Here is an 18130-nt window from a genome sequence, read left to right as displayed (position 1 = left end):
GTGGAACAGAAAAAACCCCACTCATTCATGAGTGGCAGTTTGTCACAAAAAGTGTAAATAATAAGGCTGAAAAGTAAGAACTTTGGAGTTACCATTTCCCTTCCAAGCACTGGAGCAGCATTAATCACCTCTTCACCTTGTTCTCATAGCTTCATATATATCTGATTCCTTCTCTAGCTTCTTCAGAAAATCCCTTTCCTTGAAAGATCAGAAGCGGGGAGAAAGTCTGATATGCCAAACAAATGCCTTAGAAAACTTCCTTCTCTTCTTCCTTTCTTCCTGAAAGACACTCTGTGCCTTCCATTCCCATCCCTGGCATCCTAGGTCTGGCTGAAAAGTGAGGACATTTATCCATCCTCTAGAGACAGAGCAGAATTATCTATCACTGGATGCACTGAACCTCAGGCCAGATGTTGCAAGTTCTTATTGACAGTGAGAAGACTGGAAAAAAAACCCTGGACTCCTAATGCCAAATCTTTCCTGCTAGTTGCTTGACTTATTACCTTGGCATGGACCTATGTGGCAGCATATGTGAAAATCTTTGTTTAAGAAAGGACACAGGTTGCACTTTAACAAAAGAACCAGGTCAGTGACTCCAGCTTCAGTAGGCTCCTTAACAACTTGGGAACATGTGCAAATTTTAGAATTTCATTATTAAAAGTACCCAGTCCTCTCTGTTACCTCTTATTTGCTGGGCACACTGAAAAGTCCTGGCCCTTTGAACAACAGGATCCTTTTGAATGGCTCAATCTAAGCACCCCAAACACCAGACTGTGTTGGAAAACTCAGGCCATAAATTCTCCATTGAAAAAGCTGTTGAGAAGAATGAAACTTTGTTTGGGCAAAATATTTTACACTTTTTCTCTGTACCACCTCTTTTGTATCTGTAATAAGAATTAAGGCATTTGACTGATAACTGATTTCCTAATTGTAAGTTTCACAAATGGAAATTACTTTAAAAATAATTTAAGCCAGTGATAATATATTTTTTTCCTGGCCAAAAGAAAGTCAACTCTTTGAAAGCGGAGACAAGCTGGGACTGGGTGGTGGATTGGACTGTCTGAAACGTGAGAGTGTGTATCTAGAGGAATGGTGTTGAGCGCTAAGGCCAGGAGGCGTGCAGATCAGAGCAACATAAGAGGAGGAACTTCATACCATTTTTATTGGATTACTAATTATTATAACCCAAAATTTAAAAATCCACTAGGGATTGAATGCTTTTTGTTTTATGCATTGGTTCATAGGATAATTCATGTCACAGAGGATCTCAGGAGGTCTTTAGTCCAACCTCCTGCATAAAGCAGGATCAGCACATTGCTCAGACTGGGTTACTTAGGGCTTTATTCAGTTGAGCCTTGAAAATCCAAGAATGAAGACTAGGATGGAGATGAGGATTTGTGGTTAAAATAACAGTCATTCTCATATTTGTACCTTCTTGATCTGAACAGAGATTTAATTTAACTTTTCTTTATCCCTTGGGTATATGTGTCTGTTAGGCAGAAATTGCCTCGTTGCTTTATTTCTAGCCTTCTGGTCCTGTCAGTCAGAGGCCAAATACTTATGTGAGTGTGCTTTTTGACTTCTGAAGATTGTTAACATCCTATCTGCTGAAAATTGGAGATAGACTGGACTTGATAGCAAGCAGTTTCTGAGTGAAAGTAACACTTGGAATGTTAACGACAAAAAATGACACTCCGAGTAATATGCCTGGAGTAGAAGGTTCATTGGAACAGATAAAGCACACATGCAATGGGTTGCTATCGTTTGCATTGACTCAGAAACATCCATAGATTCTAGATGTTGGAAAGAACCTGGGACACTTCAGGAATCTGAAAAAATAACTTATTTCACTGGTGATTATTCCCTTTAACTAATAATCTGATTAGACATGAGAAGCAGCAAAGAAACCCTGTCTATTTTTATGTCCTAATTTGTCCTACTGGTTAGCTAGTGTGCTGTGGGAGTATGTCAGCCCCAGGTTCATGGTTATGAAATTCCACTTGCATTCTGGATTGGCAATCATTCTACCCCACCATGCCCAGAGGCATCTCCAAGTCAAAAAATCTAAGCGTGGGGGATAATCCTTCAGAAAAAAAGTTGAGCTCCTAGCTAACCTAACTAATTTATACTCATAGGACTCCTGCATGACAGTGTGCATGCTGGAGGAATTTTAATCTCAGTGGGCCCCTTGGAGAAGCTTGCATGGGTAAGTTAAATAGGCTCACATAATACCACGATCTTCCCTAAAGGCAAACTGCAAGATGAAGGGCTTACAGAAGAGCTAGATTCACAAGGAAAAAGTTGAGAAATCTTCTTGACAGATTGATAGTTGAGAGATGCTGTGTGAGAAACCATTTAGAGCTCTTTCAGAGTAACAGTAGTTAAACATCAGTTATTTATATTTTTCTCCACGAGCCACTGAAAAATTCTTTGTGAATAGTTTGTGTGTGTCTGGATTATGTTAATAAATTATTCATATTTACCTTTATCTGTGCTTGTGCCAATGGTAATTTTAGGACATCTGGCAAATCCTACAACATTCTGCTGCAGGTAAATAGGTACTGGAGTACTCTCACAGTATGTACTGCTATAATACAGTACCACCAAATTGCTTGGACGAGTCGGTAGTTGGCAATGTAGACCGTATGTGTAACGTTTTCCAATGAGTTGTATGGTCCTTGGCAAGCAGCAGGACAGTGGAGATATTGTCTGAACCCAAGCATCTCCTGGCAAAATTGTAACACCTTGTTTTGCCCTCCCTTCTTTGCTAAGATAACATCTTTTTTAGGCTGCAGCAAAGATTAGCTTTAAAAATATGTATTGAAATATACCATTAGAATAAATGGAAGGACATCAGCCTTTGACCTTAACAACACATCTGAAAATTCCAGCACTGCAAATAAAGATGCACAATTTTTGTGCATACTGCAGTTAGTATAGATGCTATTAGTATTGTTATGACAATTAACCTTCTTGATTCCAAACTCAAGAGATTATTTTCAGTTTCATGAAATGGTAATTAGTAATTCATGTATTGTTCCCTAGGGTAAATCAGATGGCTTTTTTTAAAGCCTTTCATATATGAAAGCTATAGTTTTTCTACTGAGGTTCAGAGTTATTTAAAATTATATCCAATACAGAAGGAAATACGCAGCTTCTGCAGGACTCTGGCAGATATATATAAGCTGTCAACATGAAATTTTTTTGAGTTTGTTAAATTAAGAGCTGAAGTTTTATGGAGAGAGGAAATCTAGACCAGGCCTTTGCTGTCGGAGCTCAAGTGAGAGAAATAAATTTCAGTCCTTTCCCAGGTCACCTGGTACCATTTGCTATTATAGGTATGATAGAGTTGTCTCTCATCAGGGCAACTACCTGCACCGGAGGCACTATGACCAAGAACACTACATGCTCAAATGGCAGCAAGAGGATTTCTCCCTAGTACCTACACTGATCTATGATCTTGTTCACATCAAACTTTTCTTCCTTTTGATCCTGGAAAAAACATGTCCTTGCCTTGCATTGAGGTGCTGGGTATTTGCAAAGTGTTATGTATGAATGTTTCAGAGAGAGATGGGTTGTGATGGGGCTGAAGAACAGTGGGACATAGGTGGAGCTGAAGAAACAGAGTCAGATAATGCAGAAATAAAAAGGATGGAAAGAAAAGAGAGGAAAGCAAGAGCTGGAATGAACAAAAGTGTAAGCCAGTAGCAGATGACAAAAAGAGGTATCATTTAAAACAGAATACAGTTTAACTTCTTAAATGTAAATGAAGAATTAAGAACTGAAGTGGAAAAATAAAATAAAATAGAAATAGCCAATAAGAAAATAATCCGGAAAGGAAAGAAAGACTAGGAATTTCAGGTGACAGTTATTAAAAATAATGAATAGAAGTAATAATAATAATCAGTGGGTTACTGTTAATAATTAGTAGCATTACTGAATTAATTTTGTGAGGTGCACTGTGTTACTCCCTTCAGAGTATGCATTATTTACTGAATTATTTATGTGGCTACCTTCTACATAATGGCTAAACTCTGCAATCCTTGCTTCTTCCTCACAAACTCACCTTAGTCTTCTCTGCACTAAAGCTCAGCAAGTTGCTTTTCATCAATTCACTGTGTTCCCAGAGCTTGTGGGACAGCTGCCAGGTAATGCTTTTGGTGACTTTTGCATTTCGTTCACAGCTGGGTGTTTCCTCTGCGCTACCGGTACCACAGTGGATGTTTCTTCATCAGCTGGTTGGGTCCTTTCCCACAGGAGTTTGCCAGTGCAAAGGAACTGTGGAGCACTGGGAGACCCTACATATCAGAGCCCTGAGGGTGGAGGAACAATAAACATGGGTGTTTTACCTGGAAAACTATGTAATAGACCTAACTGATACTTAGCCACCTTTCTTCACCTTATAAATGGCTGAAGGGAGCTGTATAATTATTGTGATAGGGAAAAAAGAGATATATTGCTCTACTTAGGTCAACAAGAGTTTTAAAACTAATGTACTGTGCTTTGGCAAGGGTGAAAAAATGGGCATTTTAAGCCTACGGGTAACAAGAATTCCTCCACATTAGGTACTTGTTCTCACATCTTATACCGAGATTTCTGATCTTAGATTTATTCCATTATTGTATAGAAAACAGCAGTTTAGAGAATGTTTTACCAGTTTCCAGACTGTAATAGTTATAATTATTCTTTCTCTCTCTTTAAAGGCTGGTTCTATTATCCTTGCAAACATTTCTCTTCCTGTCTCTTTATCTGTCTTTTGTTTTGGAATTACACTGTATTCTTTCCTTTCTGAGAATGCAAGAAGCATCATATGCAGACAGCAGAATCTTAACTGAAATCAAGATGATATATAGAAATATAAAATGTGAGAAATGGACAGAACAATGGCAAAGTGCCCTGTAAATCTGTGTAGAATATCTGTCATGGACCTGGAAAACCGCCGAAGCCATAAGACATATATCTTGGCTTGTAACTTGATTAAAACACTGATGGCAAAAGTCTGCTCTCAGAGCTGAACAATAAATTGCTTTGTGTTGGTGTTGTGTGTTCACTGCACATTCAATCTTGCCACCGACATCGGTGCAAGACCCTCACTTTGAGGGCTGCACATCGAACTTGAGGGCTCTGTTGGCTTTGCTGTGAAGAAGATGCCATCGTACAATAACGATGACTTCTTTGGAAGCGTGCACACACAGAGCCAAGCCTCCCCTCTTCCTGCAATGTAGCACTTCTTGTCAACTTCTGTTTCATCTCGTTCTGGGATCTTTCTTTCAAGGCACTGGATGTGCCGAAAGTATGTCTAATGAGCAGGGTGTGCTGCGTTCAATTCCTGCTGGCTCATGACTGCCAGGAAGGGCAGAGACATGCTCTGGCATCCATGGTACTATAACAGAGTAACTCCCTTATGGTTTAACCTTGAAAACATTGCTTATAACCCTGTGCCTTCCTTTCCCTTCCTGCAGCACGAGTATAACGATACAGGCTATTTTTCAGACCAATGGCTGAAAAGTTTTATAGAAGAGCTCCTCTCTTTCCAGGTTAAGAATCCCTTGCTGTAAAGGATAAATATCCTCAGTGCTCTAACATCCCCTGATTCTGACTGTCTTGAAGTTGGCTGTGCCATTCAGTGAGAAGGGTTCAATATTTTTAATTATTAACTGAAAAACACTGGGAAATAATTGCTGACCCTTGGGATTATTTTCCTTCTTTTACAGCCTAATCCTTCAATCCTAATCATGAAAAAGGTCCTTCCTGAAATTTATCTATGTGACTGAACAGCATTTCTGCGAGTGAGAGCCAAAGGATCTAGTCTCAAGCCCTTTGAAACTGTTGATCTGACTTGGCACTCAGCTATTGTACCATTGTCTTAGCAGAAAGCGTAATTGCAAGCAAAGCCTTTCTGGGACCATCTAACTTCCTCAAGTGAGGAAAACAGCCAAATCTGTCTTATTGAAAGCAGAATGATATCCTTTAGAGATTACCAAACAATATCATCTTTCTGATGTTTAGCTCTTCTCTTGTTCATGTAGTAAAGCAGCAACAACAGCAAATGCATTCAAAAACCAGGAAAGGATTTTTCATGAGGGACTGCAGAGGATTTTTGCTGCTCACATCTCTTGTTTTTTCATACTGATCTCCATGACAAACTGTGCTTGATTTAGCTCCCATTGATATCAGTGACAAAACTCCCACAGGTTTCAGCTAGACAGCATCAAACCCTATTTTGCTGATGGTTTGAAAGAAAAACCATATTTTCTCATAAGTTTCATGTGTAATTTCTTAGCCCTCTTCCTTCACTGCCTCTGTCTAGAGGCATGGAGACCTTGTGGGAGCTTAATTTATAATATCCCTGTTACTGTCATGGCAACAAATTACAATGTCAAAGTCCCAAGGACTGTATTGTTACAACTCACAAACAGCTCTCAGGAAAGAAGAACACTACTAAATTTCACTGATGGCATATGACAAATCATGAGGAGTGGCATGAAGAAAGAACATGTCTGAATCTCTGCCTTTGCATGTGTTTTCTACTCCTCCCTTATTTGTTTGAGCAACCTTTGGTCTTCAGAAACCATTAAATCATTGTCCTGTGCCTAATATTTCCTTTGGGGAAATGTGCCAGAATATGGCACAAGTCAAATCTCCCTTTTACCTAAATGTCAAATCGCACCTCCTATTGTCACATCTTTTTTTTTTTTTTTTTTTTTTTTTCCCCCCCATTCTTCATGGTTCCTGCAGGGAATCTAGCTTCAATCTTAAGTACAGCAAGAAACAAGTGCTCCATCACAGAAAAAATCCACTAGCCTGTAATTCACATTTGCAAGGCAGGCAGTGTGCAGAAAGAACCCTGTACCCATTGCTGTGCTGATTGTACTTCAAAAATCCTTACGTAGCTAAAGAGAAGGACATAATCTCATATATGCACTATATGTGTGTTACAGTAGCTTCATGTTTCTTCTGTAGAAACAGTTCCACGGGAGTATCAAAACAATACCTTTAATTTTAAAACTAGACTCCCAAGCAAAATCCTTATTATGTTATTAGCCCTATTGGCCTAACAAGTGTGAATTCCATGTTCAATTTTTTCTATATAGAAAAATCCTTGTATCCTAGTCAGTGTAATGAGAGTATATTTTTCTCACTAACATGAACTGGGAAAACTGACAATACATGCCTTTATTTTACAGAACAGCAATAAAAGTGAACAGTGATAACAGTCATTCTCTGAGCAGCATTTGAACAAGAATGATTGCTAACTCTGTTTCAACATTTTTATGCTAGAATAAAGGTAGCCTTTTAAAAATTAGATTGACCTAGTCTAATTAATATAATCTAATCTATATTAATTTAACCTAATTTAATTTAAAATTAGATTAAATTCATAGACAATCTTTACAAAGGTGTTCATGCAGAAAGTCAATGAGAAACATCTGCTCCAGAAAAAAATTGCTGTGTAGATAAGCCATTTGATACAGGCAAGTGACCACAGAGTGACTGAGTGGCTGCAGCAAGTTACCTCTGCAGTCACAGACATGTACACATCTTTATACTGAGCCTGCTGCAAGATGAAAAGTGTTATTTTAGCTCACAGTAAAGGTGGTGTAAGGTCATGCATTTTAGCTGCAGTCAGGGTAGCAGGGAGATTGTGAGATGCACATACTGTCTGGTAATGTGATTTGACTGAACATCAGCTCAGCCCTAGTAACAATTGCTAGAAATTGTCTGGCCACCACCCTGGCATCTGCAGTGCTATTACATTTTCTGTATTTTCCTTCATTTTCCCTCTCAACTGAAAGGAACTGTAAAGGACCGACAGCTCAGAAGATGGCCTCTGAAATGAAGCAAATGGAATTTAAACTGGGTTCCTCTGGACTTTCCAGTGCAGAAGTCTTTTCTGGGGATTTTTGTAAGTATCCCTTTCCTCCAATCATCTAAGTAAGACTCCAAGTTTATATAGCTGGTGCCTTGGATGAAGTTATCAGAATAGACATGCTCCCAGCTATGCGGGCAGAAATTTCCTACTGCTGTTTTTACTGACATGTGAAGACATAAGCTAAAGCATTTATCAGATGTTTTCTCCACGCTCCAGAAAAAAGAAAGAAAGAAAAAAAAAAACCCAATTTTTTTTTGTTTCAAGATTAACTTTTTCACAACAGATCAAAAGAAATTCTCTCAGCCCTATAGTCTGAGTGAGAATTGTAGCAGCTTGGCTGAAGGACTTAGCAAAACAAACAAAAGCACAACAGACTGCTATTTAGCAAGAGATTTCAAATAATAGGGACGATCGCCAGCAGCTAATCTTTTATTTAGTTAGAGATGGCTTCCACCCTAGCTGGTTACAAAACCATTCTACTTTTTGATTCTCTCTTATCCAAGTGTTCTGAATGACGTGCCAAGGAGATCTGAGTGCTGTCAACACTAGTCTTGTTTCAGGGTTGACCATGCAAGAATTAGAATGGGGTTCTGTAAAGAAAGGGGTTCATGTGAAATAAAAGGAATCAGGGCAAAAAGAGATGCATTCATTGCCTTACTAAGGGGGTATTGACAAGGGCAAGATTTTAGTCTAATGAGGCCAGTTCCCTAAGGGTCCCAGTACTTTCAGTGCATAGAAATCAGCTACAACAGTAGATGATTTAGAGCAGTTAAATTATTCTTTGTCTGACGTCTGCCCTCTTGAAGCATCTCCACCTATTGCATTCATCACATACTGCCTCACCATGGCTCCTTTATTCCATGCCTGGGAATGACCGGTAATGTTTTTCAAGCCATGACGGTCTGCTTTGTACACAAAGTGAGCACAGCCCTAGCCATGCGGAATCTAGGAGGTAAGAGAAATGGAGAAGGTGGAGACACATGAAGAGAAACCCATAGAGTAATTTTTGTACTGGGTAGGGGAGGAGTTGGGAGGGAAGGAAAAGGTGGGATTCTCTGTTTGCACATCTTATTAAGCAGCAGAATTGCGAAAAGGCTTAGGGTCTGTTTACGCTCTGCAGTCCAGTAATGTTGAAAGGCAGCCAAGTTAGTAATGGAGCTAAGAGCAGAGGAGTCAAAGCAGAATGGTGCTGTGCCCAGGCTAAATTAAACTGTTGAGAAAGTAACAAGCCCTGGTGCTAAGGCAGCTATGCTTCCTCCAGGCCGGAGCTGATAAGTCTGTGCAGCATTTCACTGAACGTACTTTCATTAATCTCTAGGAGATCCTTAAATGTGGAGTTTGCTCAATGAACTGGAACAATTAGGAGAGCAGATAACAAGAAAATTAATCTCTTTTGCTCTACAAAACAGAATGATTGTCTGGCTGATGGTGCAGTTAAGTCTACCTTAAAGCTTTTCATATATGCCCTACACTAGCCAGCCACCCAGCAGATCCCATTCCTCAGAGTGCTGTCTGATGTCTCCATACTGGTCCTTCTTCTAATGTGGCTCCCAAATTCATATTTCTTTTCTGCAATCTGATTAAATCCTTTGGGATCACTGTTATGGATAGGCATCTGGCATCATTTAGATGAGGTGAGCTGGAAAGTGTGAAATGGGGGAGGTTAAATGGAATAAAGTGCAGGTAAGGAACAGGTGTTTTAAACCTGGTGCTTACCTTGCAAAGGAATTGTGTAAATAGCAGGATCAGTAAATACAAGCCTTGGAATAGTAGGGTGATGTTAGAAGACTACAGAACATTGAATTATTCTGCTCAGCTTTTGGCTTGGTTTAAAGTTCACTGGTATAATTATAAGCAACGAGAAGATAAGGCTTTTGTATCAGGATGTTAGAAGACATTGTTTGAAGAAAATCGGTAATCCTGCAATGAAGATTTACCTTAGAATTTGGAGCAGACTCTGTGTGAATGCAGAGTTAGAATTTGCATTAGGATTTATCTCTCCCTGCAGAACGTGTCACCCTTGTAATCATTCATTCCTCCAAAGACCCATTAAATTAAACACTTTATATGAATTGTCTCCTATGCAATACAAAAAGTGCTTGAAATTGGAAGGAAATTAGTTTGCAAACATAGGAAAACTGAAAGCTAACTGGATTATCCAAAAAGATGGGTTTTAATTAAAAATAAATTGCTACCTGAAAAGAGGAGTTCTTACACCTGCCACCCACATAAGAAACACAAAGAGTAACTCTGTATCAGTGAAAGAGTTGGAGCAGTGGCAACACTGCTTCCCCCTCCACAGGGAACAGTCAAAGGGCTGCTTGACTTACCAGAGAGGAAGAAAAATGCTTTTTAAAAACTTGGCATGCATAACTCCATCCTTTTGTTTTATCTGCACTACAAGATTTCAGAAAGCAAAAAAACACATTCAGATGCAACCTAGTACTGTGATTAACTTTTTTTTTTTTGCTTTTACTGTTTCCTCTCTTATAAGCAGATCATCTCCGGAGTCTAGTGGATGATTATCTGGCTATATCTGAGAAATGTGTTTTACTTTTGGAGGACTAGGACTATTATAAATGAGATTGGATATTAGGAAAAATTTCTTTACTGAAAGCATTATCAGGTATTGGAACAGGGTGCCCAGGGAAGTGGTTGAGTCACGCTCCCTGGAGGTATTCAAAAAGCACATAGACAAGGCACTTCAGGACATGGTTTAGTGGGCATGGTTGATGGTTGGACTCGATGATCTTGAAGGTTTTTTCCAACCTAAATGATTCTATGATTCTATTCTATGATTCTATGACTCTCGTGTCCACACATCTGAGGAATGTGTGATGTACTATGATATTATCTGTCTGTGAGGGCACAGTGGAAATGTTGCAGTTAGGGTTGAATGATCTGACACCTCTGTAAAATCAGTTGACAGAGAAAACCCAGCACTTGGCAAAAAAATTTGTTGAGGCATACTGGTCACCAAAAATATGGCTGTGGCATAAGTCATTTTTGTGCATCTGCCAGCTGTGCATCCCAGTTGTGAAATGGTTGAGTTGTAGCTTCAGAGGAATTGCACTGTGGTTTCTATAACACATTTGATTTTCCTTATAATCCTGACCCATCCTAAATTGTAATACTAACTGTGAGCTGTAAAGCAGTTGTGACATGCTGCCCACAGGAAAGGCTGAGCCATTCTGGTGGAAAAAGTGATTCCCAGATATCTAAAAAACCTTGAGAACTCAGGAGTCAAGTCCTCAGCTGACGTAAAGGATTGTTGCATTACTGTGTCTGGAGCTCTTGTTCCCCAAGGCTCTTGTTCCCCAAGCGAGCTTTGGGTTTTATGATAGCAACAGGAAGCTTTTTGTTCCTTTTGCTTTTTGAAAATTGGCTGCTCTTCTGTGTGAACTCTGAATTGTATTTCTAACGTGCAGCATTGCTCAGCTCTAAAATCAACTCTGGAGACTATAATTGGAGTCCCTTTGGCTGAAGCATTTGACCTAGCTATATTTTCTCCTGCTGTTCAGCTCAGTGATGTATTTCACAGTGAAAGTCTTGCAGGCAATTATTCCCTCCTCAGGTGAACATCCTTACTGGGAAAGCAACATGTACAGCATGTAGGAAGATGAGAACGCTGAGAACTGAAGTGAAGCCTTCATTGGATACTGTACACATCAAGTTAACATTGAAAGTACATAGATATTTTATGAGATAGGTTTTTACACAAGCAGAATGAATCAGATTTTTCAGAAGCAATGAACACCTGGTGCTAGATGAAAGTGCTGTGTTTTTAAATTGTGTTAAACTGTGATGTCTGAACACAATAAATGGTAGTTATCAGAAATGACCTGGAACCTGTTTAACTGTAAACTGAGATCCCGATTCATCATCCTAGGTATTTCTTAATTAGAATTTTTCACCAAGTTTTGTTTATTATATTCCATTATTCTCTAGGACAATGTGCAACTTCTTCCTCTGCTCCCCCAATACAGTCTATAACTTCTGGGTTTATATCAAGTTTATATCAATATGTAGTAGACACTTCAAGAGCAACAGGTTAGGTGTACCTAGATTACACAGATTAAGGATCTTCTGCAATAGGGAATGAAGAAGAATTACAGTGGTATAAAAGACAGACGCACATACAAAACACAGTGACGTTCTTACGCATTTTTTTCTGGTTCATTTCTTGAAAAATTTAAGTAAAACTAGAAGCTCTGTTTCAGAATCTTAATAAGCCTCAGAACATATCCCTGGCCCTGAATGCTGCCAAAAGGTAGGAAAACACTGAATTTTTCCATTCTGGGTTTCCTGCAATGACAAGAAACTAAAGGAAATGGAAGAGGTCATTTTATTTATAAATGACTGACAGATCATTTCTTCAAGATCACTGTCTGGCCTCAACAACTACCAGTATGGACAAGACTATTAAAAAGGAAGTGGGATTTCAGTTTATGGTGTTTACTGTTTGACTGTTGATCGGAATGAGAAACACAAGAATAGGAAGGAGGAATAAGTTGAAGGAAGATTTGAGGTAGTACCTCATTTGAAGAAAAATGTAGCAACCCTGCAAAAGAGCTGATCTGCTGTCATTTTCATCTCTGGATCCTTGGTGTTGTGTTCTTTATTTACCTGCTGCTAAACATTGAGCTGAGGTTATTGCAGGAGGAAAACAGGTGGGAATTAAGTTCAGAAATCTATTGGAAAAGACGTTTCTTCAGTTCTGCTGCTTATGAAAAAAATTACAGGTTTTTTTGTTTGCTAATTTGTTTGCTTTCCTCTGTAGCATCTAAATTTATTCTTAAAATAGTCTTTCTCCAGCATTGATATGATATGACATTTAAGTGCCAAGGCACTGTTCTGAACTCTTTCATGTTTATTTCATCTGTCCCAGCTGGTGAATCAAATCAAATTAGTAATACTAGTTGTGGTGGGTTGACCCTGGCTGAACGCCAAGTGCCCACCAAAGCCATTCTATCACTCCTCCTCCTTAGCTGGACAGGGGAGAGAAAAAATAACAAGGGGCTCATGGGTCAAGATAAGGAAAGGAGAGTGATCACTCACCAATTACTGTCACAGGCAAAACAGACTCAACTTGGGGAAAATATTACCAATCAATCAGAGTAGGGCAATGAGAAATAAACCCAAATCTCAGAACACCTTCCCTCCACCCCTCCCCTTCTTCCCAGGCACAACTTCACTCCCGGATTCTCTACCAACCTCCCCAGTGGCGCAGGGGGACGGGGAATGGGGTTTACAGTCAGTTCATCACACATTATTTCTGCTGCTTCATCATCCTCAGGGGCAGGACTCATCACACTCTTCCCCTCCTCCAGCGTGGGGTCCCTCCCATGGGAGACAGTCCTTCATGAACTTCTCCAACGTGGGTCCTTCCCACGGGCTGCAGTTCTTCACAGACTGCTCCAGCGTGGGTCCCTTCCACGCTATGCAGTCCTCCAGGAGCACACTGCTCCAGTGTGGGTCCCCCATGGGGTCACAAGTCCTGCCAGAAAACCTGCTCCAGGGTGGGCTCCTCTCTCCACGGGTCCACAGGTCCTGCCAGGAGCCTGCTCCAGCGCAGGGTTCCCACGGGGTCACAGCCTCCTTTGGGAACCCACCTGCTCCGGCGTGGGGTCCTCCCCAGGCTGCAGGTGGAGATCTGCTCCACCGTGGAACTCCATGGGCTGCAGGGGGACAGCCTGCCTCACCAGGGTCTTCCCCACAGGCTGCAGGGGGTCCCTGCTCCGGCACCTGGAGCATCTCCTCCCCTCCTTCTGCACTGACCTGGGGGTCTGCAGGGCTGTTTCTCTCACATGTTCTCACTCCTCTCTCCAGCTGCCGTTTCACTCTGTCCCAGCAACTTTTTTTTTCCTTCTTAAAAATGCTATCACAGAGGCGTTACCACTATCGCTGATGGGCTCAGCCTTGGCCAGCGGTGGGTCCGTCTTGGAGCCGGCTGGTATTGGCTCTGTCAGACACAGGGGAAGCTTCCAGCAGCTTCTTATAGAAGCCATCCCTGTAACCCCCCGCTACCAAAACCTTGCCACACAAACCCAATACACCCGTACAGACATAGCAACAGAAAATTAACCCCATTGGTAATATTCAAGCTTTAAAGAGTGCATGCTATCATTTACATATTCTTATACAAACTGTTAGATGATTGTCCCTTCTGAAAATACAGGTTCAGCACTGGAGTGTGTGAGTCATATGTTATTGTGGGTGAACAAAACATTTTCATCAGGAAGCTGGAAGTCCAGCTTGAAGATATGACCAGAAATATTCATGTCCAGCTGGAACTAGCTTGGAACTTCCTTGATTGGAAGAAGTCAAAGTCTTCAAAGCTAAAGGTAGAGGAATGGGAAAAGTTATATGATAAGAGATATTTTCTAAAACAAGATGCCTCCCAATGAAGCTCATTCCTAAATAAGAGATCTCTCTACTGCTGCAAGAGATAGAACATCCTGATTAGAAAGGAAAATGAGAAGTTGCTGGTCAGCACTTAAGATTAACTATTCAACGATTATTATTGTTGTTGTTGTTGTTAAGATTAACTCTTCAAACTCCTATCCTTTGACAACATTACACAAAATTCCATAATGTGCAGACAAAGTGTTTAGTTCATCTTGTTTACAGCAGCATTAGTTATTATCCATAAGTTTTCAGGAATGATCAGTCAACATCCTTTTAATCACCTCTGTTCTCTGTTTTATTCCTTCAACATAAGACATTTTAACTATGCTTCTGCTCATTTCTCTTTGTGATTATTCCCTTTTCAGTTTGGCACATATGGTGTTTCACTTCTCTGATTAGCTTTGTTTACACTCCTGTGCTTTTTGGACTTTTTGGATTAAAAAACAACTCTTCCAATTGGATTTAACTAAAACTTCTGACTTCAGCAGAGGGGCAGTTCCTATCTCAGATGTACCCTAGAAAGCATGTGTCGTGTGGATTTCCGCTGTCTGCAGGTTACTCCTTTATCTTCTTCAATGTAATGGCAGTAAACTATTTTTTGTTAACAATGGTATTTTAGGCAAATTTTAAGTTCTCTTTACTATTACAGAAGCCTTTGAGAAGGATCTTCATGCTGGTATATAACTGAGATGCAGGCAGATCAACATCAAAGTTTGGCTGCTTTTGGATCTTGATATGAATCCAATGCCTCACCCCTCAGCAGCAGAAATCCATTATTCACTAGAGTTATTAAAAAATGCTTTTTTTCAGAAGCACTTATGGCTTTTAGGGCACGTGTTGTCCCACTGACCTTTAATGTGCCACAGGCAAGACTAGCTCTCACTGTTCTGGCATTCTGGGCAAAGTAATTTCCAGATCCCCACAGTAAATTGGTAGCTACAATGATCAGTTAGTATTTAGTGCCTAATTCACTTTAGAAATGCTGTCTTTCTGGTTCTGCCAGCTGGGTACAGCTTATTCAGAAGTTAGGTCAGCCTCAGGCTCTTATTCCTAAGACTCACAGCTTTAAAAAAAGAAATTCTTCCACTTTAGAGGCTCACTAGTATTATTTATTAAGTATTTTTGAGCACTAGGCACTTCTTAGCATGGCACTACAAGGAGGTGATTAAAATATGCAGGCTTTTTCCAGACAATGCATTGTAGCTCAGTGAGAAACTATGTGCTTGAGACAGGAATTTCTGGTTGAAATTCTGTGGTCTGTATAGTGTGGGATATCAGACTAGTTATTTGCTAAGATCTTTAAAAATTTTGACTGCATGAACAATGCAATATTCACTGGCCCAAATTTCAGCAGTAACAATGATCTCGTTATACCTAGAGAAGGAGAGGCTGTGTTATTTTGTCGTAGTTGTTAATTTTACATGAATCTTATGTAAAAGGAATAAAATATTTTGTCATGAAAATTCTATTTTTGATCCAGTTTTCAGGCAACTTTTTGTGCTGTGTAAACATTAAGTTAATCTTCACAGTGCAAAAGAGGACAAAAATTTGCACAGGAACAGTGTTAACACTGCTATATGAACTTTAATACTACTATGATATAAAGCACCTCTTCACTTTATTCTTCCATCTTGCAGTAGTGACATCATGCACCATAAATCAGACTTACTGGCTCATGAATTAGCAGGCATCCAAGCATATCCTGACAGAACAATTAAGTGGTCCAGAGAAAACTGCTTTCAGGCCTACATCGGCAGAGAAGGAGAGGAACACAAAGAATTTATGATTCCTGTGAAGAACATCTGGTTGACTAAAAGTGCCTTCTATCAATACCTCATCATATCTCTGCATCCAGTGATGGAGACCATCACTTTTTGCTTTTAGAGATATGAATCTGGTTTAACATACCCTGGATATGTGAAGTTAGTCACATGGTAGGCTCAGAACCGTGACTTAGAAACTGCAATATCTGAAGTGGGCCACTGCTCATGCCAGATTTCAGCTTAGTTATGTATGCCATATTTGTGCTTTCTGGATTTCTTGTGATTTCTTGTAAGTCGAGTCACTGATGTAGGCTGTACCCTTTACCCCCAATTTCCCCTTCCACCAAGCATCTCTTCCCAGGAATTTTTCTTTTGCCAATATTGCTCACATTTTGAAGAATATTACAGTGATAAAAGCAATCAAAGCCATGGAGAGAGCTAAGAAAGTTACTTAAATCATATTTGACTTATTTGGTTTCAATAAAGACTCTGCTAGAACTGGGTTGTGAATAACTAGCAAACGTGAGGGGCTTTAAAATGGGATGTTATAAAGGATTTTCATGTAACACACTGATTGCTAACTCCCCCTCATTACCGTGTCACCCCAAATATGAATGAAGCCCTAACCATGTACAGCAGACCCATGACTAAAAATGCCAAAGAAGGGAACATGAGTAAAGAGTAAATATTAAAAGACAGCAGCATAAAAGTATAGAAAGGGCAAAATGAGAGCCACACCATTGTCTTATTGCTGACAGCTGCACTAAGCATTCATGCAATTGCTTGTATGTGGACAGTTTTACTGAAATCTCTCTCCTTTATGTAATAATTATTTCTACAGTGGATCTCTTAGTTTCTGGATGAAAAGTAGAGGAAACACTGTGGTTATTCATCTATGGACAAAATTTAAGTCATGTCAGATGCAAGAGATCATCAAGGGAATATTTTTTAAAATGCCCAAGGTCCCTCTTTTTCAAAATCCCTAGGTAGCTACTGCTACTGAAAGTCAAAGATGTTCTGATTAATAATTTCACTTAACTGTTTAACCATTTCACTGGTTAAAATGACCTTCTATCCATTTTGAGGCTTCTACTCAAAGCAAAGCTCCCCGGTGATTAAATCCTCACTAAAGCACATTAACTTATGCTTCCCCAATGCTGATTGTGCCCCTGCTGACCCTGGAGGTCTCCTCTCCCTGGCTCAGGGCACACACTCTCACTTCACCCCGCGGGCTCCCTGCAAGAGCAGAGGCACATCTACCACCCAGTGCCACGGAGAGATGAGGGGAAAGGTCTGCTGGGGACGGTATGGCTTTTTTGCCCACCGTCCCCAGCCCACCGGAGTCCTGCCTGTTAAACTGCTGAAAATGGTCAACCACCAGCAGAGTGACCCTAAAAAAAATTCCTGTCTCATTGCAATCACAAAGATGGACATTTGAGTCCAATAGCTGTTGTATTTTGTGAGAGGGAAAGGAAGATCTATGTCCTCAGCAAATTTGAGCTGTGCCTGGAAAAGACATTGAAAAAAATTATAGATCTGCAGTGTCACTTCATAAGTCAGACAAAGGATGTGGTATAATCAATACCTGTGTTCATCCTCCTTCACTGAAGTTATTTTTCATTTTGATTAGTGATTTTAAAAGGCTCATTTCTTAGTTTTCTGTTTTACCTCTAGGAAGGTTTTCCATTATACAGTTCCTATAAGTACATGAAAACGGAGATCATAGTAAACCAATATGTTTACTGAGACCAGAACTTACTTTCTTCTCAAATGAAATGATGGTGGTCCTATGAACAGCTGAAAATATTTTACCGAGGTATTAACAGCCTCAGGATTTGTGTTAATGACAGGCTTGTTAGAGTGCGAAATACCTCCTGGCTTTTCTCCCCGGTGTTTAAACTAATCAACTGCTAAGAATAAGGGAATAATTTTCCTTTCACTCTCATTTTGAGACTTTCAAATTATCATTGACTTTACTGATATCTGTCCTGCTTTACACCAGTGCAAGTGAGAGAAACATCAAGCCAAAGTCCACACATAGCAGCAGGTCTGAAGGATGAGCTGGAAGTAGTATTATTGACTAAAC

This window comes from Buteo buteo, chromosome 9 (assembly GCF_964188355.1).
Source record: "Buteo buteo chromosome 9, bButBut1.hap1.1, whole genome shotgun sequence".
NCBI classification, from domain to species: Eukaryota; Metazoa; Chordata; class Aves; order Accipitriformes; family Accipitridae; genus Buteo; species Buteo buteo.
This window is presented reverse-complemented; position numbering follows the sequence as displayed.